Here is a 26,806-nt window from a genome sequence, read left to right as displayed (position 1 = left end):
CCAGAACAAAAACACATTTTGAATTGTGGCTCTTTCTCAGACAAAAATGTGTACCCATCACAACAGATGACCACATGGCCACCATTCCTGTATCTCAGTCCCTGACCATGTATGATCCAGCAAGTTCATTCCTTCTGTACGAGTATCTGCTGGTGACTTGTCACATGAACAAAAGTAAAAACTTGCCTCCACAGCTCTGCCATCATGCTAGACAAACGGCTTATATGAAACTAAGTGGGATGGACTGATGTTATTGTCAAAGCTGCCTTAAGCCTACACATGGAAACTGAGTAATGTCTGCAACAGCTATTTCCAAAAAGATTTAATTGCTACTGGAAAAAAAAAGAAAAAGAAAAAAAAAGTCTTTAATTATTGCTGATTTAGCCTCCTTAGCACTATTATTTTTCAGTCTGTACTGTAAATCTTTCCATGGTGCTTGTTTATCCCCTACATCTTACATTATACATCTAACAATACATTGCCCTTTGACTTGCCAAGAAAAAGTCCTTCTCTATCCCTAGAATAAAACATTGCCTGGCAAGAGTCTCTGAGTATCTTGAGAACATGGTTCAAGAAAAAGTCACAGTTAGCAGGTCAGACATTGATTGAGAACTCAAAAACTTAGGAATCAGCCCAGATCAGACAAATTCATAAAAAAACTGAGCAAATGAGGGCTTTCAGAAATTGGCCACACAGGGCCACCTTCAGCCAATCCTTGTTGAAAATGGGAAACTGTTTCTCAGTGGATTAGATCCAGATTTGAGTCATCAATTGATTTTCAATTCTGGGCAGGGTGTTATATCACACCCTTCTAACACTGATGCCTTTGCAGGGCAGGAACTCACTCAGGCCTCCCACACCCAACGGTGGCTTCACAAGCATGCAGCACCTTCACAGCAGAGTAACTTTGTTGTAGTGGAATAATGCACTGCAAAGCAGGAAAGAGACTGCCCGCGTCCCAAACCTGCAATCTCAGGGCTACATGTCTGCACTAAGGGTCAGGGCTGGACTCTGTAATGCAGATGTCACTATACTAAATGCCAAATCTCAAATGCTTTTGTTGTAATCTCCAGCAATGTAAAGGAAGCACCTCTCTATGTAACGGGCTATCACTATGTAACAGAGCTATGTGAAGTCTTACTACTTCAGCTTTATCAATTGCATAAATTCAATGGGCTCTGGGGTTATGATGTGGGATTTGGCCATTTTGGCCATCTTATTTGCTAACCTCAAGGGAACATCATTTGGAAATACCACATTCTACAAAATGTGGACTGCACAGTCACTGTTCCCCACAGCCTGGGCAGAAAGCTCTGACCTGGGTGCCAGTCGTTTGTGGAGAGCCTCTGTGTACAATATAATACACCATCTTTTTGGAGACAGAAGAGCTAGGCTTTGCTCCAGCTGATGTTGGGGAGTTTGACCTGAGAGCAAAAAGGAATATATGGGTCTCACTCAAATGGAAGGTGAATTTTGCTTTGCTCTAGTTTCATAACCTGTGAACAGCAGCAAGGCTTAAGATCAAGAAGTGCCAAAAATTGTTTCTGTAGTACTGAAAACCCCCCCCCCCCCAATGTGTGAAATGGTTACAGGCCTTTAAAGCTAGCAAAGGCCCCTCCCAAACATCCCTCCAACTTTGCCTGGAACAAAAGCCGGAAAACCAAGATATGCCTTGTTGGGATGCTGTGGGTCCAAGAGCCATCAAAAGGCAAGAGTGAATAAGAATAAATATCAATAAATGCAAAACTCAGCTCCATCACTAGGGATTTTCCTCTTGCTCAGAGTGAAACACAGAGGATCCTAGAATAAGGCTACGTTATGCTGGACGTCAACCAACAAGCGATGATATGAGCCAAAGTCAGCCTCTAGCATCTCTGTGTTGAGGGCAATTAGGGAGTGGTGGCAAGTAACTAGATTTATCCATCCAAAGGTATCACTACAGTGCCTGTGACTATGCTCTCTACAAACAGTTGCTTTTTTCACTTCCAGCTGCTACATCTGGAGGTTTTCACCTCCACAGTTAAGCACTACTGAACAGAAATGGCCTGTTCCAGGGTCTTGTTCACTCCTGAAGTGATTTAGAGCATTCCTGAGATGGGCAAGGACATGAAACCCAGATGTCATCTCAGCAGCACAATAATTCTGAAGCCACTTAATGCTCTTTTATGTTATGGTTCATTGAGATTCCGCCATGTGCTAAGGTACATCAGGAAACTGAGCTCACCTTTAGGCGCAGAATTACATTCAAAGTGTGAGGAGAATAACATGCCAGGAGACAAATCCAAAATGGAAAGAGCCTCTGAAGGAAAGAGCAGGTTAACACATTGATGTTGCTGAGACCTGGGCTATGTCTGACAGCAGTACTGCAGAAAACAGTCGTGAGATCTAGCTTAACTTCCCAGATGAGGCACATGGCATCTCATGGGTGAAGGAGGAAATGAAGGACGTGTGATAGATTCTGCTCCAGGCCACACTGCGGAGACACAATGTCGAAGTCACTGAAGTGAGTCCAGATTCATATAAAAGTAAATGACAATGGGAGTCAGATCCTTTATTTTTTTAACCAGTTCCACTGGCACCACAAAAGACTCACAAAGGAGGACAATTTTGTCACAGTATTGTCCTGTTATTGATAAAAAAGGGCAAGGCAGACAGATGGCATAGCAGCAGTGAGGCTGACAAAGCTTTGGGAGCTGAAGCATAGCAAAATATCTCAATGCTGAGATATTTCTGAAAGACATTTTTCCCAGGTCATTCATTCTTGAGAAATAAATAAGCAAAAATTAACTCCAACTGTGCTGTTATTTATGTTCACCTTCCTTTCAGTTCCCTGATCCCATCAGATGGTCTGTGACACACTGTAACTCTCTTTCCCTGAGACTGTTGTTTGACACAATCCCTCTCAGACATATGGTGGTGGCTAAATCCTGGAGATAAAGGATCAGCTGGATGAGAGAGATTGTGCCAGCTTAGGGCAAAGTGAGAATTTCAAGCGGTCTTGTTTTACTGCAGCATATCCATATGAGGACATCACCTGAAGAGTGATTTGCCTTTGCTACTGGTTTTAATATCAAGTTTAAGTTAAGCCCTGAGTAGATATGCTATAGGGTGTAATCCCCATCCCATTACACTCCCTTCCCACTGGGTAGAGGGACCCCTATGAAGCAGACAGTCAATAGAGTGGCTGTACTTTCACATTTGCTTGCCCCAGGAGCAGCTATCTCCCAACTACATCCCAGAACTGACCCCCTAATGCAGTAATTGTAATGGGCCACTGATAACAGAGTCAATAATTTGTTACCAGCTTCTTCCTCACTGCAGAATTGCCCGGGGACTCTCAAGTGGGTGGCTATGGGCCCCATACCTTGAGAGCTGCTACCACTGAGAACGGCACTGGTCCTCATTTCCATACAAAAGCCACCAGCAAGCTGATGGCACTCACCTATGTGTGCTGCCTGGGGTGCAGAACAGGACCTGGGGTGCAGGCACATCCTGCAGCACCCTTTCCAGATAACCAATGTGCTTGTAGACATCGGGTTATGTGGCAGGGTGCACTGCAGGAAAGACATGGAAACACCCCCAGCTCTGCTGAGCCCCTGTGACATTTGGACAGGACTACCCGCAAATGTCCACTGAGAACAGTGATGGTCATGGTGGGCACTCAGAGCTCTGAGCACCAACTTGCTACACACAGAATTCCACAAAAAATGCACGCTGATTCATTTCAGGGATGTGATGGTTAAACTCAGGTTCCTGTTCATATTTACAGATAGTTTTAATGGGCAGGAGGAAACAAACAGGTATTTTATTCCACCCCTCTCACATGCATCTAAGATGGTATGTGTGAAGCAAAATACAGAACATAGTCTAGAAAAAACAAAACAGAACAAAAGAAATACCTGCCCCCAACAAAAAATTGCTGTAAAGGGCAAGATTTGTGGATTTAATTTAAAAATTCCTTTCACCAACAGAGAAGGAGGAGGTAAATCACACTGACAAATATTAAACATGAAGGAAAGCAACAAATAAAATCAATGTAGTTTACCTTAAAGCAACTAAAAATATAAAAGCTCTCTGGTTTATTGCTGTAGTTATAGAACATGTTTGTGCCCTGAAGTAATGCATGAGACACAACTCAGTGCCTGCAGAGTCAAATGTGGGATCGATTCCATATTTAAAGAAAGTTCATATCCTTGACCTCATGTAGGAAAACTGCAACCCTAATACCTGATGCTGTCTCTCACAATGCCCCAGAGAAAGCAGGAGTATGCAGACCATGCGCCAGGTTCCTGTTAGGGGTAAATCTCAGTCCATGCTCATCACTCAGAACACCCTTCCCTACAGGGCAGCCTGCCCTGAGGATATAAAGGTCCCTTCCAATCCAAAACATTCAATGATTCTATGATATATTTCCCCCAGGTATTTCCAAGGGGAGGATTTCCTGCTGAATAGGAATGTGTGAAGTCCTTAAGCCTAACCCCAGGGCCTTACAGTCACACCTTCCTGCTGTACTCATGCAGAGATCTTGCATGAGCAAAATGCTGCTATTCCTGCAATATAACAATGGGGGAAGGTGAGGTCTTTCAGCACATTAGGTAAATTCAGGGTATGTGCTGTGCTTACAGATCAATAGGGAAGTAGTAAGTAGGATTAAAAGCAAGCACACAAAAGCCCACACCCTCCCCCCCAAATTAACCTGTTTGCAGACACAAGCAGACATATCACAAGGGATATCTTCTGGCATGGGACAAGGTCTGCCTTGCTCCTTGTGAGAGTCCTAGAGGAACGTAACACCTCCTGGAGCTGGAGTGAGTGGCTTGGAAGAGGATGGATAGAGACCGGCTTTGAAAGATAGCAGGTGATAATGAATCAACTGTGTTCATATTAACAGGAGCTTGGCACAGTCCTTACAAATGGCAACGATTAAAGGAATGATCGTGTATGATAAAGGATTCATGATTCACCTCCCCTGAAGCTAAATAGTCACCTTCCTTTCACTATTGAAATGAAACCGATCACATTGCAGAACTACATCAGGGACAAAGACAGAAACAAAGGACTTCCTCTTCCAAAACTGTCTTCTTGACATTAAGCCACGACCCAGAAAACTTTAAATCAGAGATATCCAAGAAGACAAACAGGTCTCACACCCATCAGCTTTCATCACTGTTTCTTAAAATCTCCCTTAGCGCTCTGACCTCAAGCACATGTCTGACTGCCCAAGGTTCAAATGGCTCTGGCTGTTTGGGTGGCTACTATCTTCCCCCACCTTCCTGTATTGCCCAGCAGAGCAGCAGTCCAGCCCCTAGCAAACCCCTCTGATACTTCCAAGGTATTGACCTACCTCCTCTGAAGCAAAATCCCATCAAATCTTTCTGTTACTGAGTAGAAGCTGCCAAAGAAGCAGAAGGAAGCATCTTTCCACACAGTAGGAGCTCAGGGATGGAATTTGTTGACACAGGATATTAGAAATGCCAAAATGCAATCAAATTCGTGGAAGACAAGTCCACCATGGGCCCTTAAACACAAAGATGCATCTCCATCCCCCAGCTTAGGAATTCCTCTGGCGCAGACAGTTGAAACCAGGGATTCACAGGACTAATTCAGAGGAGTCTGTTTGTAAGCTTCAAAGTTTTTAGTATACAGAAGCACTTTTCTGAACCAAAAAAGAGATAGCTGAAGAAATAGCTAAGAAAAATCACATGAAAATGTAATGACTGTGAGCTTATTCAAACAATCCTTTTGGGTTCAGAAGTACAACATAACAGATTAGCCCATCCCACCACTTCAGAAGGTTCCAAACAAGCCTGCAAGAAAACTGTCCTTCCAGCTAACATAGATTTAACACTTTTCTTTACACCACTACTGAGGAAATGTTTCCTGTACCAAATAGCAGAGTAAGTGCATAACCACCAGTAATTGCAGCACCAGTTAATTAAAACAGTATTATGTGATGCCTCTTTATTGGCTAGTCATAACTTTAATAGCATGAGGCTACAGAGGGCTCTAATTCTGCCAAGTTCTGAGCTTTCCAGGGGATACTAAACTGCCACCCACAAACCTGCTTGGGAAAATAATACAGAAATTTTGTCTATGCAATTGCACTATCAAGTCTTCATCAATTCTTTGACCCCTCCCACTTAAAAGCTGTTCTCACTTTAAGGCAGCTCATTTCCATGCTGAATGGGGTGGAGAAGGACAGAGACTACTACTGGAGTTCAATTTTTTTTAACAAGTGACACAAGTTATGTGACACCAGAGGATACCTCAGGAAGGGCTGGGCCTTTGCTCCTTGGAACAGAGTCAAAGAAGTCACCTGGCATCACTCACCATGTCCCCTGTGATCAGCTGAATATCACCATATAAAAAGGTGACACTGGAGAAAGAGCTACTCCTGCAGTCAGTCACTGGACTACATGCTGCTTTCTAGGATTCACGGGGTTCTGGAAGGACAAAAAGTAAGTTTTGGGAGGTATGACTGCTTTCTCTTCCAGCTAAATGATTAAGTTAATGATTATTTATGAGCCAATTGGTACTCGATGTAGGAACGTGTATGTTGCTGCTCTTCCACGTAATTTGGCAGAGCAACTGATCTCCAGTTGAAGTGGATGTTGTTCTTGGCCAATTCCAGCCATTCCATTATCACTCTCAAGGTTTTTTTAAATAACAAAGCAAAGTGCTCAGAGAAAAGATAGAGGCGGAAAGGCACAGTGAAAAAGATGGGCAAAATATTACACAATTTCAAAACAGTGATTGGTCAGTGGTTGTGGCTGTTCTAGGACAGGATACTTGAAACTTTGACATATCCAGGCAAAGTATTACTACACTGATTGAAACAATGGAGGGATCTGTGGCACAGACTCTGTGCTGTGTTGCAGTGAGATATGTTATAGACAAAAAAAATATGTTTGTATTTAAGAATTTCTAATACAAACAAGATCTGACTGTCTCTGGTCATCAAGCAAAATATGACAGCTGACAAAAAGTACATCAGGCAAAAAATGTAACAACTTAAAAAGAAAGATACTCTTATGAAAAACTACAATCAAATTTTAGGAGTCTCTTTTAGTGCTGGATGAACATTTCTGTTCACTGGCAATTAATACCAGCTCTGATTATTTGTACGAGGCACCCATCCCTCAGTCTGTTTCCTTTCACAAATGTTGAGGCCACTGAAATTTCCCTGGCACTAACAATGACCTCAGAAACAAGGTGAACCCGGGTCACCATCACCATAATGGAGCTGCTGTTGGTTCCAAGGGATGTGAGCAGAGATGCCAGGAGGATCCTTTGCCCTAGAGTTTCACTTTCCAACCTGCAGCATGCACAGACTCAGCGCAGCTTTCCAATACAGCCACAGAGACAACTTACAGAGGTACATCCACTGTCAGTGAGCTTCCATTCACTCTGCAGGCACCCACACCTGCCCTTGGAGTGCACCTCAGGAAAGGCTGAAAGCCTTTACAGCGATTAAGTAGAGAGCTGGTTCCAGTGAGCAGTAAGGAAGTCTACAGCCAGGCTGTGGATGTGCTCAGAGCACTCCATGGTTCTCCAGCTCCATTTGCAGAGTGCTCGTCCTGACAATCTGGGCAGTAAGGAGAATTTCCACAGAATTTCAGGAGAGTATCTATACTCAAAAGAGACAATTCACAGATCATTTATGCTTTTTTAGGCTTGAAAAGGCAATCTGCTCAAGAAAAGAAGAACAATGAAGGGAAAAGAAAGGCCACCTCTTTTAATTGCATTTATAACTTTAGTCATTGTAGGTAAGTCAATTCATCTCTACAACCATACTGAGCACTGATTTCCACACAGTTGAATATACAGATTAGAGCAACAGAGCAAAGTGTCTCTGGTGTTGTCAAGACTCTGCAGTGTGGTTTGGGCTCCAACACTGAACACACAGTGCTACATAACAAAAATAGCATGAATCATTAGGACGTATGCTTAGTATTAGTGTATAATGGAGTACTTAAGAAAGATGAGCATAAACCAGTGAAGGATGAAAAATGAGCTTCATTTTACACTCCCCTGGTTTCTGTTCTTGCATTTCTGTGGGGGTCTATGGTAGAAGAAAACCAGTTTATTTCCATACATCTAACTATTTCACTTCTGGTTTGTTTTTTTTTTTTTTAGGACCATGTGTAAAAAGTTTAAATCAGGTATGTTTGTGACATGTTTGTGACTGAATGCTGTAAAAAGTTTGTTTCTGGGTTACTGGTCATAAAGCAGGTGCTTAAAAGTAACATCAGTTTCCTGCAATAGCCACTTATAATAGGCAAAATCCAATTCTATTCACTCAACAACAGCCACTTAAGAGCAATCTAGTGCAAAGGAACCTCCATGAGGTTACTAACAAACACCTGCAATACTTCCCAGAGCTCCACAAACCCACGGGCTGATCTGTTGGCTGGAATAAGAGTGCAACTCCACCAGGACACTGACCTGCACCAGCCGAGAATCTGGTCAGTCTGTCCTGAACCAGGAGTGACCAGTCTGTTCTAACCAGCAGATACATGGTGGTACTGGACATCTTTCAACCCATCCCTATGGTCTGCCCGATGCAAACAGGGCAAGGCAATACAGGAATCATTGCTTCATAGCTAGCACCCTGAGTACACTACATACTATTTCATGTCATGAATACTCTGTCGTAACTACTGCTTTCTCTCCTTTCTTTCCCCAGTGTCCAGCATTTCTCATGTGTAAGTAAAATTTTATTTGTATCTAAGGTACCATTTGTACACTTGAGATGTTGGACAGGGTCTAGGCACACAAAAGAGCAGAATGGAAGTATTGGCAAAGTTGATGCCCCTAGGAAATGTCCCTGAAGAGAATCCATGTAAAATTTCTGCATCACTTAAGGGCTGTCTAAAATATTAGTGTCATACATTTCTTTCTTCTTTTACAGCTCCAACATACTGCTCCTCTGAAAGCAGGTAGGCACCCCTGGGAACGGGTATCCATACTGCCTGGGAGAGATTACGCTAGTGCTAAAATACCATCTCCCAGAAGCTTCACCAAGAGAATCTGAGCCCTCTGTAGTCCACTGAGCCCTTTCCTCATCAGACATTTAATGGAAAACGTTCAATGTTTCCTGCTTCCTTTCCAGTTCAAATCTAAGCTCCATCCTGAAGAGTGGTGACTGGTGCAGCCCTTCCCTCAAACAGTACGCCTGTGCTTCGGTAAGTCACCTCCAACAGATCTCACCTACCAACTCCTCAGATATTCCTTTCTTGCTATTTTAAGACATTCACAGTCAAATCTGCCTTCACCTCCTTGAGCACATAAGATGGCCTTGCTCTGAAATCACTCCCATCGGGCAAAAGGCAGCAAGCCTGGCCACCCCTCTTTCCCTAGAGGTTGTCTGTAGGAACAAGGAGAGCAAGAGAACTGCCAACTCTGACCCTGGACTTGTAGATCTTTACCCTTTTTCTGATGTAATGTGCTTGTGTCTGTCTCAGGGCATCAAGCTGACATCAAGGCAACTCTCCTCCATCCTCACATGCTACATCACAGACCCTACTGCTCTCCTGGACCAAGGGGCTTTCCTGCTCTTGTTTCAACAAGTCAACAGTGAAGTGCTGCAAACTGCTCTGAATGAAATCAGTGTGCAGGTAATATTAGCATCAGAGGGGAGGACCATCAGCAGGTCCCTCTTCAGACCATACACGGGCTCCTTAGCTTGGGCTACATCCATAGTTGCTTGAGTATTTAACTGTTTTTTACCCCCGTGCTGCTGTGTGAGCAGAGACTATTCAATAGTTACCTGGGGAGTCTGCAGCCCCAGGGCTCTAGTATATTGTTACTACAATTACACAAAAACGTGAGCACAAGTTTCAGTACAAACCAGCCTTCTCTTCCCTTCTTCCCCTCCAAATCCTCCTCAAAATTTTATTTTCCCATTCTTCTTAATGAGAACACGAGGGGAGTCTGGCTACTGAATCTACTTCTTACTCAGCTGAACGCTTCCTCCTTCTCCTTCTCTAACTGCATTTACTTGTTCTCTCTGTTGAAGAGAGCACAGCCTACCTGAAACAAGTTACTACCTTTCAGCCCTGACAGTTCGTGCCATTTCCATGCTCCTAGTACAGTGTCAGCACCAAGGAAAATAGGTTTGCTCAAGCCACCCTCAGGAGTAGTTTCTGAGGCAGCATAGATGAACTCATTTGAGTTTACATATGGGGATTAAAAGCACAAAGGCAATTTCTGTATCTTCTCAGGAAGAGCCAAGTTGCTTACAGTTGGACAAGCACGGCAAGAACCAACCTGAAGACCTCGGAAAAAGGATGGCATTCTTGTCCCAGTGCTTGTGTAGAATCTACTACAAAAAGTTTCTGGTCTTGGCACTACACCTAAGCACTGCAATAATACCCATAATAAACTAGCAATACTTTCAGCATTTTCTGTCTTGTTTTCAGGTCTGCAGTGACCAGATTGCATCAGCCATCAAAGCCTTCATGTTAAATGCAGCATGGGAAGTCGTGAAGTCTGATCCTAAAGTTGCAAATGCGGGTTTCCTGGCCTCCTGGTTCCAGGAGACCCTGCATGCCTACCTTCCCTCCATTGGCACCAGCATCCTGGACTGCATGGCACAACTTCCAGTCACTTGCGATGGCCTGGCCACAGTGTATGTTTGGTCTAAGCTCAGGGTCTAATCATGGTATGCATGAGCCTGGGGTTTGATAGAACCAGGAAATACATTGCATTGCCTAAATGGTATTTTTTAAGACTCGAATTTTTATGTCCATTTTCCTGCCAGTTATATCTGTTCCTAATTTGTCTTATTAAGATCAATCCACAGAAAAGTTAAGATAGGGCTAGAAAAAAAATGAAAGACAGAACAAGATCCCAGGGCCCAGTGTGTGAAAGCTGCCCGCAAAAAAACAAGACAAATGCAGCACACTGTCCAGACGGTGCAGTGTGCTCACTGGAATCAGTGTCACATGATTGTATAGGATACAACCATATGTAATACTCACCTGTGCCTCACACACCTTCACTGCTGTTCAGGAGGTAACTGTAGGCAGGTTTCTCTTCCAGCCATATAAGAAAGCAGCACATATTTATTAGACATAAAAAACATTTTTTACTATTATATTCTGTGTCTCTTGGGGACCTCTCCCAGAGAGAGGAGCTGGTGGAAGAGATAAGTGGAGACAGGTAGAAACTTGGAAGATGATGTGAAGCAGGATGGAGATGTGAAGAAATTAGCTGGGATATGAACAGGACTCTACAAATTCACCTTAGAACATCAAGGGTTATCTTAGTTTCTATCATGCACCCAAAGAGAATTTCTAATGTTCAACTTAGAGAAGGAAGTGAAGGGAAATATGAGCTCACAAATTGTTATTCATACCAGGAACTTGCAACAGGTTTTGTTTCATCTCTCCCTTTTGAATTCTAGGGTTCAAGCTCTGGACACTGTTTATTCTGAGATGGACAATAGCACAAGGCAACTGGTAGCTGACTGGATTAGAAGATTCCTTACCACACATGGTTAGTGATCTGTATTTACAGCCCAAATTTTCCTGGTGTAATTGCAGAAGATTCAGAGATCCTCATATAAACTACTAACATCTATTGTCTGCAAAATGAGAATTAGCTGTTAAGAAGATCAGATGATAAAGAACTCTAAAATTATTCAGCAACGTGCCCATGCTTTCAGCAGCACAATGAGATCATTTAAATAGCTTTTCTGAACTCAGGTCAAACTATTATGTTAGAGGAGAGGACATCAGTGACAGTGATGTTCTTCAGGTCAAATTCATCTTCATTTTTCCCAGTACCCTCCCTTCAAGCCTTTTCCAGCTCCATGGTCTCAAAGGAGACACATCCTTATTTGTCTATCAAGAAATAACAAGCTATTTTGTGTTTTTAGTCTGTGACAAAAAATCAGCAAAAGAGTGGCTACTGACCAACTGGAAGAGTTTCCAAAGTTATGCCTCATATAATGATCTCACTTCTTGCTGGAGCAGCTTTGATGGGGTAAGAAATCACTTTGAAAACAGGGCTTCCTTCAGCTGTGAAGCCTCAAGCAATAGAGGAGCAGGGGGATAAACTGACTGAAACTTTCACATGCCTGTGCATTGTAGTATTGGTGGTTAGAGCTACAGGTTAGTGAACAGTCAGACTTCAGCAGTCCACACCCACATGGCACCTACTAAACTTACATCATATATTCAACAATCTGGTAACTACAGGGCTGTATAGAAGAATTTATCTCATGTGGCTACTTGTTCAGTAGTTTAACTCTTGCACCCGGTCTTTAGTCATGCCTATCTATTCCCAGTTTACAGCTCTCGAGGTCCTCACAGCCAGCCAGCTAGCTCAGCTTACAGCCCTCAGCAATGTGCTCTCCAACAGCAGCCTAGCTGCTGCCATCACACATGTCCTCAGCACCAATAACGTCCTGTACCTTGAAGACTACTTGACTGAGTTATCAACTTTAAGACTGACTCCTCCACTTGACCACAATGTGATGTACTCAATGCTGGAGACCATTTTAACCAAAGTCAGAGAGAACTTCCTGGATCTGTGCTCCCCCTCCTTGAAAGACTTGTTTCAAGTGAAACTGAAAAGGATGCTGGCTGTTACTGATGCAAATATATTAAGGCTCTTTCCAACGAAAATAGGCTGCACTGATTTCCAAGATATGTGAGTATACCTGTCATCTGCAGTTACTGAGATACAAAGTTAACAGAGATAATACATAAAGAGGCTCCTCACTGCAAACTTTGTGACTGCTATATGTTTTTATCACCTGTCACTGCTAAGACTACTATGAAAATGAACCTGCAGCACTTCTCTTAGCATATTGTCAAATGTTGCCCCGAATATTTTGAAATTATCATTTTTAGATTATGACCACAAGATAAACAATGTTATGTCTCTCTAGAAAAAGCAGTACAGCACAATGAAAATAACTATTAGCAATGGCTCAACTTGCACAAATGATATGCGAACAAAGCACCTGAATACTTAAGTGAATGTTAATATTCTCCAAGGTTCAAAGCCATTTTACTTTTCTCTCACTGGCTAAAGTCATCTTAGGTTTAAAAAATTAATTATTTTTTTGGTACAGCATGGCTCATAAATACTGTGATATGAAACACTGAAATCACATTTCATTTTTATCAATATACAGCTACAAAGGACTGAATTCTGTGCACCATGAGTTAGATCCTGACACGCAGAGAGCTGTATACCAGGCCAGAATGGATTTTCTCAATGGGCAAACAGCAAAAGAAGGTAACAGATTACTGCATATTATTTTCTCTTACGATACTATAAGCACTTTAATACTAAAACCTTACACTACTTTTGAGCAACACATGAGCAATAATACTCATAACTTCAGGATTACAACAAAATTCACAAAACCAAGGAGACCCCTGCCTTCCCTTGGGTGAACTATCCCAGGAGCGCACTGTGGTACAGCATGGTCAAGCTGAACTGCAGAAGGGTGGGGTGATTCTAGTATCTGAAATTCGGAAGAAACTTCAGCCTCTTGATTTGCACTCCTGAGCACCACTTTGTACCTCCTACAGCCACTCTGAGCTTTTTCAAGGTCCAGCTGTGGCTACAGCACCATTTCTACCTCACCAATAGAGAGGTATTTTTCCAGCAGTACACGCATATTTGGCTGTCTTGCACAGATGAGTGTCTGACCATCCAACATACTATCTCTTGCAGGAGTAGCTTGTACATTCATCACTTCTAACAGCCGAGATTGGTTAGAGGACAACTTTGGATTATCTAGTATCTACGCTGACTACAGTGATTTCCTACACCTCAATCCCAGCTTCAATGGAGTAGGTACCACACTGAGCAAAGCTCCCATTGTGTTTCCACAAGACTGCTCCATTGTGTCGCTCTGCGATGGCAGTAGGGCACTGTCCTTGGCCTGGGGTTACTTGTAAGCTTCTGAGTGGCCACTCGCCTGCAAAAAGACAAGAGCTAAAGGGAGCATTTAACTGCCCCTAGGATGACATTCTTTTCTGTTCCTTTTTAGTTTGAGGTGACAGATTTGCTAACTTCAGTGCAGCTAGGAAAGCTACTCATCACCTCCCATATCCTAACCGACAACACAAGGGCCAGTGCAGAGTCAGATGTTACGGAGATTATGAAAACCCTCCAAGCCCGGAATGTCTCTGAACTACACACCTTTCTGCATGAAGTTAATTCTCTTGTAGCACAGGTAAAAGAGTCCCTCCAGTTGCAGACTCTGTTTTCTATGGACCCCATCCTTCCTCTTGTTGGGTCTCATTTTCATTTGCTCTTGCTCCTGACCGCACAATCATCTATAGCTTTTTCCAAAGCCAATTTCTATAAAACAATATAATGGCATGATTCCAAACAAGCAGAATTATCAAGTCTCTCAGATTAAGTGGCAGGGGAAAAAAAAAGAAAAGAAAAAAAAACCCCAGCACATTTTCAAGTACGCTGCCCAGTGCTGTATCATGAAATCTGCTGTTCATTCCTGCAAGAACAAAGCCACACTAATACACATAATGACTGAGACCCAAAGATAAGCATCTCCATCACACTCTAGTAGTGCATCACTTCCCATTTATTCTTCTCCCCAGCTGCACATGGAGAGTATAACAAGCACTGGAGTTCGTGACATAATGCTCAAAGGCATTTTCCAGATCCTGAAGCCACATTTTGCCTCAATGACAAGAACAGACTTGGAATCCCTCTTCAACGGGACACTGACCTTGTATCTAGGCTCCATCACTCATGATGAATTAATCACACTGCCTGCTATCAGTGATTGCCCACTCTTACAAGTGATGTGAGTATAAGTCCAGCTCAGTTTCTCTCATCTGTGTGCACTGTAAAGGAGAATGTCACTGTGGCTACAGGGAGGGATCTGACTAACAAGCAAGAGGAAGGGCTGTGACTTCATCTCTCCCATCAGAGAAGGCATTTCTGGCTGTCTGTGCTAAAAAAGTTATTAGCTTGGATCTATGAAAGCCACAGCAAATAACTGATGTTGATGTGTCTTCTCTCTCCTTGTCTTGCAGAGTGAGAGGTTTGGACTACGCATTTAATGACATGACAGCAGAGACAAAGACTGACATAACCCAATGGATTGTCCAAACTCTTCCTCGCTTAGGTGAGCCTTTTCTTCCCACTGAGTTTGTTCAGGCCCCTGGTGTCCCTCAGACCTCATTGACACTGAAGGAGTTTTCAGTAATTTGGAGCCAGGGTTTTTGTAGACTGTAAATGCTGCACTCCAGTTATGCCTCAATGAGCCAGTTCCACCTTACTCAGGTCTGCCAATATGAAATGCAGAACAGCCTCTGTCCCTGTAAAGGAGCAACACCAGATTTCCTTGATGACTGAAGAGAGGGGCAATTTAAAAAAAAATAAATTAATTGTGCCCTTATTACAAGCACAAACTGTTTTTAGGACTTACTGAACCACTGAATTATGTTTCCTTTTCAACATCCTTGTCTTACAATGTTTGTAAAGAATAAAAGTTGAAAAGTAACCAAACAGCAGTGTTCCGATTTCCATGAAATTACTAGACACCACTTTGTGACAGTCTTCCAGGAACTGCACTGACAGGAGCCAACCTGGTTAAAATCAGGTTGATTCCATGCTTAGATGCATGATAATTGGAAATATTTCCTCTATCATTTCCATAAATAGCCTGGAGTGAGCTTAGATTTTGTGAGTCTTAAATTGAAACATAAATAATTTGTTATTGCTGCATTTTAGATTGTCAGATGGATGAAAACTGGATGACACTTAACTTTCAGAGATTCAGATCCATAGCTAACATCACAGACTTTGTTGCTGCCTATGAAAACTTTACTGGGGTAAGACTACTGATTTAGACTTTGTGACATTTTGCTACCATAGAGCAAAACTACTTCTATTTCCTTTTTAGACAGTCACAGAATTCATAGTGAGATTTATACGCTGAGGACAGAGTATTACAAAATAGTCTGAACAACAAACATGAAATGAAAACATGTTGCCCCTTCCTCCTTAATTAGAAACAATGGAAAATTTTCCATCCTTCTCAGGAGAGCCAGGATTTTCCCCTCTGCTACAGGAAGAGTTCAACTACAGTTTCTGATTATTCCCCTGCACTTCAGTTCCAGCAATCTCTATGTAGTCAGTTCATTTTGCCATAACATAACATCCAGCAGAAAGGATGGGTGCACAGCTAGAGCACCAGCATGGAAGCCAAAGGATCTCTGTATCTAATCCAGATTCTCTGTCTTTGAAGAGTTTAGAGATGGTTATCAGACAATTCAGTTAGTTTTCCACAGGGTACTGAAGGGATGTCTCCATGGAGTGTATCAGAGAAGCCTAAACTGGGACCTGCCTTACTCTCCTAAACAAGAGAAGGAGCTCTGAGAGCTCACCTAGGTTAAGCAAACACCCACAATCTGTCAGTAGCCTTTTAAAAATGAATCTTTTCCATTAAAATGTAAGAGTTCTGGTGCAAATGCTCTCTCCTATTTCAAGACTACAAAAAATAGAAGGTAGTCTGTCTCAGTCTCACGCCATTGCTCCATCATGAACATTAAATATCATAACCTGCATCTGCCAGAAGAGAGAGTCCTCATCCTTGAGGACAAGGTGTGCAGAAAAGCTGCAGAAATACATACCAACAGTGTCAGTTCAGGAAAATGCAAATATATATTTATAATTAATTCTCTCTGCTCCAGATGGCGCTCCTGGAGGACCTGACTGCTGTTCAGCTTGCCCAGTTAACGCTGTCCGAAGATGTGTTCAGCTCTGTTGCTAACATTGAACGAATCTTTGACAGATTAAGCAAGCTGTCGGGTCTCCGTGAGTTGGCTGCTTACTGGGATGAGCTTAACTCTGCTTTAGAGCAGGTAACTACAGACATCTCGTTAATGGGGTTCAGTGGGAGAGGTCTGTGATGGCAGAAGTCTCCCCATGGTAAATGTGCAGTAACTTAGAGTAAAAGGAAGGTGATACAACAGGTTTGCCAGGGAACCTTGCAGCAGGTTCAAGGCCAGATAGAGATCATGCCATTGCATGTTGCATTCCTCACATGCTCAGTCTGCACTTGAGTTCAACACAGCTGCCACCAGCCCCTTCCCACCTCAGGCTGCCTGAAAGACACAGGCCAGATCTCCGCCTGTGTAAAACAACAAGGCTTAGAAGAGGTCCCTAAAAAGCCATTAATTTACATCATATCAATTCACATAAATTTACTATTTGTCCTTGGCTCAAGCTGTAGCAATTCCTCTCCCACATACACAGTTCTGACTGCACCCAGTGCCAATTAGTTGCTGAGGCTCCTCTAATACAATAATTAGCTAAGGGTCCTTTTTGGCTCCTTGTAAATACAATACCTTTCATCAGGCCAACAGAAGATATGCAAAGTCTCAGTCTGCAAGACTCAGACCCCACAGGTCTCTCTCTCAGGTAAGATCTGATCACAGAGAGAACACTTCCTACTGGGTTATGGCATCACAACTAACTCAGCTTTTCCCAGGATGATGAAAGCTAGCTTTGTACCAGAACAACTGTCTTTAAGTCTCCACATTTATCCAGAAGATGAAGCACATGTCTAGAATGGTTTAAAGCTAGCCTCTGGCTTGCAGAAATCACCATTGTTACTCTTAATAATTTTTTTTTTTTGCTTAAAATAGCAAACAAACTCTTTAGAACCCAGCTGCTCCCACCTTGTTTGATGAGAAAGCAGGTGTCTAGTATGGAGGTAGAGTATCATCTATATTGCATTCACAGAGACACCACAAGCACCTCCAGGAGGCAGCAGGCACTTCAGACACAGCAGCTTTGTCACATCAGCTGAGTCCTTCAGTGCTTCCCGGGGGCCTGGCTTTGCAGGGTGCTCAGCGTTCTCTGAGAGGCAACAAAGCTCAACCAGAGCTGAAAGCAAGTGATATCTGAAATCCCTGGTCCTGTTCAAGTCTCTGCAGCAGAGATGGCAGAAAGGACTGTATGCCTGTTTCTCAGGTGTCGCAGTTCCTAGCCTGGTGTATCCACTTAAACTGCCATTACTGGCCACTGACAGCCTACACCAAGATACAAGGTGCAGTAGCCACCAGGTGACAGCTGGAAGAGTAGCAAAGGGGTGAGAGTTGGGCCTGTGGTTCTCCCTTAAACAATAATGGCATGAAATGAGAAAAGAAAATGATCCTGACAGTGAAAATAACACACCTGGCTAAGCAAACAGCTGACCAAACCATTTCTTGAGACTCAGTAGGAACTGAATTATAAAATAGCTATATATAGCATATATTTTGTGCTATAAATTACAGGAATTGTGCATAGAGCCTGAGGTGTCAGAGAATATATTTAGTATCACAAATCAAAAGTAACTCAGAATACCTCTTCTGTCTTGTGTAAGCATCGGGAGCTATACCAGCTTGGCTGCCTCAAAAACCTCCTAAATACAAAAAAGAGTGACATCCCTGAAAACGGAAGGTCTAGAGGAGAACACACAAGTTTGTTTCTCCTACTGTGCTAAATTAGTTCCAAAACATTTCTCTGCTGCAGAAGATCAAGGTGGGAATATCAAAAAAATCTCTGTTCTACTATGCTGATTTTGCTGGAAATTTTACCTGAGTGTAACTTGATGCTTCGCAGTAATTTAGTCATGTCTTGGCTGCACTGTTACAATGCTGTAAAATCCTTATGGATGTTGCATGATTTGCTATTACTGTTGGGTTAGAAATAGAAACCGCATCACCCAGAAATATTCTTCTCTTAGTTTTCAAATATTCTCCCAGAGCCTTACAGTTGCATTTTGTGTTCCTGCTACAGCCTTTTGCTAACACCTTCAATATCTCCATGGCGGTGAAGCACACCATGTTAGCAAGAACAGTGGAGCAGCTCCATTCTGCACTCCCCACCTTCACAAACAACGACTACCACCTTTGGTTTCAGAAGAGGCTCACGGCTGTTCTGCCAGGCATTGATGCCACCATCCTTCAGAACATCCCCAACACCATGTCCTGCAGTTCCTACAAGTCTCTGTGAGTCACAGTCACCCTGTCTGAGGCTGCTCCACATTGCTTGAGATTTAAACCATTGAGTAAAAGAATAATCCAGTGCAGTGGATGAGCTACAAAAGGAGGGAACATGGTGCTATGGTTAGAGAAAAAGGCCAGAAGACAGTTACTCCCACTCCTCTCACTCATTTTTCTTGCATGTCTTGGCAAGTCACCTTATTTGGCTTTTATGTACTTTATATATTAGCCCACACATTGCTAATACAGATAGTAGTTGGACTCAGACGTTTTCTTGGGACAAAACATTTAGAAGACCTCAATTTGGACTCACTTTGCCTCCACTAAAACCAATGACAAACTCCCTGGGGCAACAACAAAGGCAAGGCTTTCAATACTTTGATTCTTCCGATATCTTTATTTTTAGGGCAGCCAGAGAGAACAATCCCAGAATATTTCATGACAGCTGTTCAGCAATGGGTTGGCTCCCAAGAGTCCTTCATTTACTCCAGGTTTCTTTCCCTACAGAATTGCTGGGATCAATACAGTCTTCTCTGAAATCCCTGCGGCTGGCAAAATAGATGTATATAACTACATTGTGGCATTCCTCACCCAGCAGTCTGAGCTCACTGGTAACCCCTTATCAGTTCAGCTAATTCTCTGCAAAAGCCCTGTCACTCTCTGCAAGTTGTGGGACAGAGCTAATCAATCTCTTGCTTTGCTCAATACCTTCCAAACTGCTCAATTAACTAACAAGTGTTTATTCTCAGAACTCATTCCTGTTCACAGCATGAAAATAAAAGAGGGCAGAGCATGCCACTGGAGGGCTGATGCAAAAGTCATCAAAGTCAGGGACTTCAAGACTTTTCTTTTCCTTCAAGGTGCTTTAGCAATCCTGGGTACTGATGTGTACTTGAATCTACTTTCCCATGTTATCTGTTTTTCTGTGCCCTCACCATAGGTCCTGCCTGCTCCACCCAAGCCACAACTAGAGACTGGTTATTACAGTTCTTTGGAAAATTCTGCACAGAAGCACCTTACACTCAATTGGTTTCACTCTACCACCAACCTTTCGATGCGGTAAGTCCATATATATCCAGGCTGCCTTTGCACTCAAGAAAGGATGTGCCAGAAATGATGGAAATTAAATTGACCAGGTATGGGGTGAGAGAATTCAACTCCTCTATCTTTCTCTAGTATACAATTTTAGAGCTCCTCACTCCGACTCAGACTGGTGACATGATGGTATACTCGGACACACTGACCCGTATGGATGCAGCAGTCCAGCTTGTCCAGTTCTTCCAGCAAAGCGAAGCTGAGGATGTTCAGATGATTCTGACACAGTTCACCAAGGCTGCAAGCATGGTAGACACTACCCATGTTCTCTGCAATCTCCATCTCCCCTGCAGATACTTGCCATCTTAAGTTATTAGTTGAAAAAAATGGCTTTGCAAATACTATAATTTTGAAAGTACGCTGTTACAACAGTAATTTTCAAACATCTGTACACATCAGGTCCTTTCAGGACTGCACTCTTCAGAGTATTTTTCACTTCCATTTTGAATTCACCAAAATTCTGGCCTAGAAAACCACTTAAAGAGCTCCCTCCCCAACTGTAGCACTGCAGTTCTGATTGCTCTAGCACCAACACGTTCATCACTTAATTTTGTTTCAGTGTAAGATCAGAGTCCTGCCAAATGATGACATTGCTCGGCTGCTCCTACTGCAATACCTGACCAGCATGTCTGAGCAAATGAAGACATACAGTGCCACTGACTGGAACACCACCTTCCAAAATGAGCTTTACTTCCTGAGTCCTGTCATCAACGAATCAACCCTGGTCCTCATTGTGCCACAGGATTATGACTCCTTAGTTGCTGTGTAAGTCTTCTGGGCATTGCTGGGATCTCTTTTCAGCCACCAAACAGGGCAACACTGTTCCTCATGGAGTCAGGTTGAAATGTGAGACAGCTGATACGCTGTTGGCCTGGATGGCTCTAGTCTGAGTACTTTTTCACAGCTCTTACCCACAAGTTAGTGATTTTCTCAAAAGTCTGAGGTGAATTTACAGAGCTGGGCCATATCAAATCTAGGCATTGGTCCACAGATGCTATTTGTACAATAGGGGTGGAGTATTAAGTCCCTCAGCAGAAATTTTCAGACGACGAACAGGCCACAATATTTTGGAGAAGAAACTGTTCTTCTTGTCCAAGGCTCCAATTAGAGGAAGTTACAAAGCATCCATCATCCTGTGTATTTCACCTGGGTCCTTCTTCTTGTTCACCCAGTGTTACTGCACTTGATAACACTTATGGATACATGACTGAGTCATCTAGAAGAGATGTAGCACTCTGGATTGCACAGAACCTCCAGATCTTGAAAGGTAACCCTGGGAAGCCACACATCCCAGATAGCTCTGCTAACAGATTCTTCCAGGAAAGCAAGGGCTCAGCTGGTAGACTTCTTCCAGAATGCATTAAACCACAGCAATATAGACTTGTACACAAAGGCAAGCACTAGTGCACTACAGGGCTGTCCAAGTGGAAAAATGCTGTCTTTCCAATGCTACCTTACACCAGGATGCCTTGTTGATCTCTGGTGACTGTCCCAAGATATGATGTATATTCCTGGAAACTGTAAAAAAAAGGATTAAGGGATATCTCTGGTATCTTGACCTGATCTGAGGATCCTAATTTTTCTTTCTTCTCTCTCTCTTGCTGTTTATTGCACGTTGATTTTACTTTCTCAAGGTACAAAATTTCATTTCCCTTTGAAAAAAACACAAATCCCATCTAGTCCAGCAACCTGTATCCAGCACTAGTCAGGAGCTGATGTCTAGGGAGGAGTAAAGGAACCCAACCAGCATGATCTGGTATTTCCCTTTTACTTTTCACTGGTTTCCAAGTGATCTGCAGCTCAGGCTTTTCTTGAGCTAGAAGTGGCACCGCAATCTTTCAGTCAATTGGGATCTGGGTTTTCCACTTTTCTGCAATAACTGTACTGTTTAAGAAGAAGGACATACTGTGGCGGGTAACTCCCTGAGAGTCACTGTGGCTTTTTCCCACTTAGATGGTCCAAATGAGTCCACTACTGCATGGATACAAGTCACCTGGAAATCCTTCTTCCATGATATAGCCCTCCAGGAAGTCATAGCAACCAACAACAACTTTGACCCTGTATGTATGATCTCTACACTAAGTGCATATGGGTAACTGGGGCTTTCAGAAATGTTTATCAAACACTGGAGAGCCTTAAAGGATTTAATGTCAAGATGTATAATAGAATATATTTCCACTTCATGCAGAAACTCTAAAACCAGAAATAATAGTATGTTTTCAACTAGCAGGACACTGAAAGAAGCTCCAATTTTGAATGGACACCCTTAGATAGTCAAAACAAAAATATAAGCATATTCCCTGTGTTCAAATACCTTTACCTGGGATGTGAGAAATAACTTCGGGAAATAAGCAAACCTCTACGAATCATCACACGCACAATTTGCAAAAAGAAAAGTGTGAAAATTGTGGGGGAAAAAAAATATTTCAGCTAGTTCTAGTGAAGAGGGATAAGCTCATCTTCAGTGGCTGACATTAATATTTCCTAGGCTAAAATTCTGGACGAGCTGAGCATTGAGCAGCTGGTGGAATATAGTCTGACTTCTGACGCGCTGGTCAATGTGACCACAATGCAAGACATCCTGAATGCCCTGAGGGATGAAAATCCCCAAATCTCAGAGCCTAAAATGAGCGAATTCCTGATGAAGTTCAATCTGGCTCTGACACAGGTATTGTAACTTTCATTATAAACATTCTTCCCCTTTAAAAAGGCAGGGATTCTCAGGCACTTAATGTGTGAGAAAGTCCTGCTCATGGTGCCAGGTAAAACAAGGATGCTGATGAAAGGGAGTCATCATCACCCTCACCATGCTGCTACCAAACAGCTCACAAGTAACAGACATTTCCACTCCTCACAGGAAGGCATTGCGGGCATCAGAAATGATGAAGTAAGGATGGAAATGCTGACAACGCTCTTCACAGACCTTTCCAAACACTTTTACAAATTTGCTGATCTTGACTATGAATTCTGGTTCCTGGAGAACCTAAGATTCCTCTTGCCCAGCATAAACACAGATCTGCTAGAGTTAATCCCAGGAGACCTCAGCTTCCCAGCCTACACAGCCATGTGAGTACCATCTGCTGGGGAATGCTGCCTGCCAGACTCATACTGCAGGAAAGCTCTGGCAGGGGAAGCAGCACATATTTTAGCAACTTCTTTTCCAGCATAAGTAAATGCTAGCATTTCACGTGGATTTAAAAAAAAGAAGTCTCAACTTGATTTTTGCAGTAAGGGAAATTCAGGCAGCATCTTCCACGTATACATGTACTGTGTTGTGCTCTACTTAGTAATCTTCACATATCCTCCACCCCTTTTGTTCCCTGCTCCAGGACAGCATACTCTGAATGAGGTGGGTGTATGCCAACTCTCCCATGACTTATAAAGCCCATACCTTTGCATTCTTATTACCATTATTGCTGTAATGCACTACAGTTGAGGCAAGACTTACACTACATATTATCATAAATGATGTTACATTATTTATTACAAGTGTCTACAATCTCAGGCTGATGAGATCTTATTTCTTGACCTTTGCAGAATACAAGGACTGGATAACATCTTTTCAGAGCTTCCACAAAACACATCCCATGCTACCTACCTTTTCATCAAGAGGATCCTGGAATCTCAACTTACTTTTTCAGGTACTGGTCTGCTTTCAGGGATGCTCCATGGCATATTTGAATTGTCACATCTGTGCTAAAATTTCTGCCAGCTGCCTGTCCCTCCTTGGTTCAGAGAGGAATTCACTCGCAGAAGCAAGCACAACATAAGGCTTCCCAGGGCAGAGTACTGTCTTTCCTCCGAAACATTAAAAATTGATGGCAACTTATAATCAAGGAACCAAAACACTTGGGCCTGTGTTCTCTTCTGTGATGCCTCAGCACCATGGATCACACCCTACTAGGAACCCACTGGTAGCTGCCAGAACCGCATGGCAAACAGCAGCGCAGTGTGCCCAAACCAGCCCCACGACCATTGGGGATCCCCAGCCCTGCCTGTCACCCACAGCTCCCCAAAGCCCTCTGCACGCTGAATCCCCACTGTCTGCAGCTGCTTGGGACTGAGGGAGAGCATAGGTCACAGACCTGTTTTTCAGCTACATTGTGGAGCGCTGACAAAAAAGATCAGTTACCACAGTGTACTGACAGACTTCTTGTACTTTCTCAGAAAAGGTATTTCCTGGCACGTATGACAGCAGCCGAAGTTTCCTGGAACTTATCTTCTACAGATTTTTACATTTTGCTCCTTACAGTGACCTCACTGACTTCTACAAGGACTTTAATGGGGTAAGGACACGCATAGCTCTGACAGCACAAAATTTATAAACAGCTTGTGGAAAATTTGGGTCTGACTTTCAGTCCTGATACCACTTCAGTGAGTCCAAAACATTGTCTGAATTTTTTTATTATAACCTTCAGACATAACCCTACAGTTTAGAATCTTCTTATCCTTGTTTCTGCCAACACTGACACTCCAAGGCTAGAAACCAAGACAAACTCATGACTGCTCAGAAATCTCACAAAGAGCCTTTTCTTACAAGGTTTCCACACTCAGACAGCTCTGTAAAAGGTATCAAAAGTGTTGAATGTTTTTCACAAGTTGAACTTCCAGGAAGTATTATCCTCTTCCATAACTATCCCCAAGGGAAGATCCTCGCCAAAGAAACCAGGAGAACTTCTTCCAGGCTTTTAGTATTAAATGCAGTTCATGATTCTTCCATGGATTTTATATAAGCGTAACAATCAAGTAGAGGCACTTCTTAGCCCAACACTTTCCACTCCTCTGCAGAACCCACTGTCATACTCTATTGCAGTATTAAAAACCTGTAAGTTATGTGATTAGCAATGAGAATAGAACAGCTATTACGGTAGTTAACTAGAACAGCTGATAATTAGCATTACCCTCATTCTTCTGTGTTAGGACATAACATGGTTTTTATCTGCTCGGGCTAGGGAAGGCTCTCACTTGGTGCTGTGTAGCACAGTGGGGACATTCAGGTGGGTTTAGGGCTCTGATGAGCCATTATCATTCAGAAACATAAACAATGAACTATGTACATGTCTGAGAACTGTAATCAGTGGACAACCAAACGGCTTTCTAAGTCTGTATTCTTTCTGCTGTGTTTTCCTCATTAGTATGAAGTTCTTGACCTTCTGACTGCCAGACAAATAGGAGAGATGACAGTTCTCACAAATGCTTTTAAGAGGGAACGCCTTACTGTCCAGATTTTGCTGGAGATGGAGAAACGCTCCTTTGAGGAGCTGACTGAATTCATAAAGGAGCTGAACACTGCAGCAGAAGAGGTACAGTAAAAGCTCCCACCCCAGAGAACAGCCTCCCATTACACGTCTCAGAAACACTAAAAATGCCACAAATGAGACAAACTTTCCTTCTTACAGCAATGTAAACCCTGGGCTCTAGACCGCTAGGTTAGAGCTCACACACATAGGCTTCACAGAGGAGTACCCAAAGTGATTATTCTTATGGGCTACACTGCAGACACCTTACTTGTTTAAATAGGTTATTTTCTCTCACAATGTTTTCCTTCAACTCTCCTTGGTTTTCCTTCAATTCAGAACTCATCCCTTACAGAAGAGGTATAACAATCTTCATTAGCTAAGGCTGTGGTCAAATGGCTTTTCTACTGGAAAATGTAGAATACAGTTATTTTATTAATTCTCTACAATAGTAATCTCATTCAGTTCCAAAATTCATTACTCCAGCGTTGCACTGTATTGCACTACTGTGCATTCATGCTAAAATACTACTGGCTTTCCTGAAAACTGCACACCACACACGATGGGGAGATGAGGAGACCTCTCTTGCCACTAGGTAATTTAATCTACCTGTGGAAAGCAGTAATTGCTAAAATCAATTTTTGTGTGCTGGTTGTGTTTCCAGAGGGATCTCACTATCCTTCCTGACCCCCGGATTCGTGAGCTGCTCTTCGATTTGCTTTTTAAATCTTTACCGCTCAGCACCTTTACAGCCAATGAATATGCCTTCTGGTTTGGTTCGGAGCTGCAGCTATTCCTGCCAGCTATGAATGACAACTATCTGCAGCTACTGCCTCTGGATATTGACTGCCAATCTCATCAAATCCTGTGAGTCATGACCAGCCAGTTTCTCTAAGGGTGACCAAGCTCTTGCTACCTTGTCAAACCAACAGGGTTGCTTTCCCCGGAGTATCTGACATATTACTGCTTTTAGCATACTGAGCTTCACAACAGTTTTGCATCAGCCAAAACCATTCATCAGAATAACATAAAATGTCCGAGTATATCTTAATTTTATTTTTCAAGATGTTACCAAGAGAACAAGGAGGAAAAGGAACAGTTTGATTTAGACCAAATTAAACATTTCAGTTTTACTGACACTAGTACTTTCAGTTTATGCTTCCTATGGACCTGAATTTTTCGTCCAAAGGAAAAGTGCTCTCTGCAGATGTTTGGCTCATAGCCTACTTCTACTCTTGTGTCTATACAGCGTGCAAGCAATGAACAAAGTGTACGAGCATTACACAGACAAGCAGAGACTCTCCATCCATCACAGAATACACAGCTTTCTGCAGATGTACTGTACCACTCAAGGTAAACACATACACTATTCAAGAGCTTTTCTTTTTCTCCCAGTGTAGAATTTAATCTTTGTGCTTGGCAAATACTTCCTGCACTGCAATCTTCTAACCCAAAACCTATACACAAGCAGAGCATTTTAAC

General features: G+C 42.7%; 1 protein-coding gene across 13 annotated transcripts in view; it reads right to left on the bottom strand.

The window, feature by feature from the left end:
• MSLN (mesothelin) overlaps nucleotides 1–26,806 on the bottom strand; it is a 77,896-nt gene that overhangs the window by 31,145 nt on the left and 19,945 nt on the right. For 8 of the 13 annotated variants that reach the window (XM_054843658.1, XM_054843666.1, XM_054843667.1 and 5 more), the window contains one exon: nucleotides 2,225–2,473. The exons of 3 other annotated variants lie outside the window; for them this stretch is intronic. The gene's annotated coding sequence lies outside the window, so the exon portion shown is untranslated. Of the gene's footprint in view, nucleotides 1–1,318; nucleotides 1,425–2,224; nucleotides 2,474–10,982; nucleotides 11,002–26,806 lie in introns of those variants that run through there. 2 more of the 13 variants (XM_054843661.1, XM_054843665.1) reach the window with 2 other exon arrangements.

Source organism: Grus americana, chromosome 15, assembly GCF_028858705.1.
Source record: "Grus americana isolate bGruAme1 chromosome 15, bGruAme1.mat, whole genome shotgun sequence".
NCBI lineage: Eukaryota > Metazoa > Chordata > Aves > Gruiformes > Gruidae > Grus > Grus americana.
The sequence above is the reverse complement of the archived record's forward strand: the minus strand, read 5'-3'. Positions and strand labels throughout refer to the sequence as shown.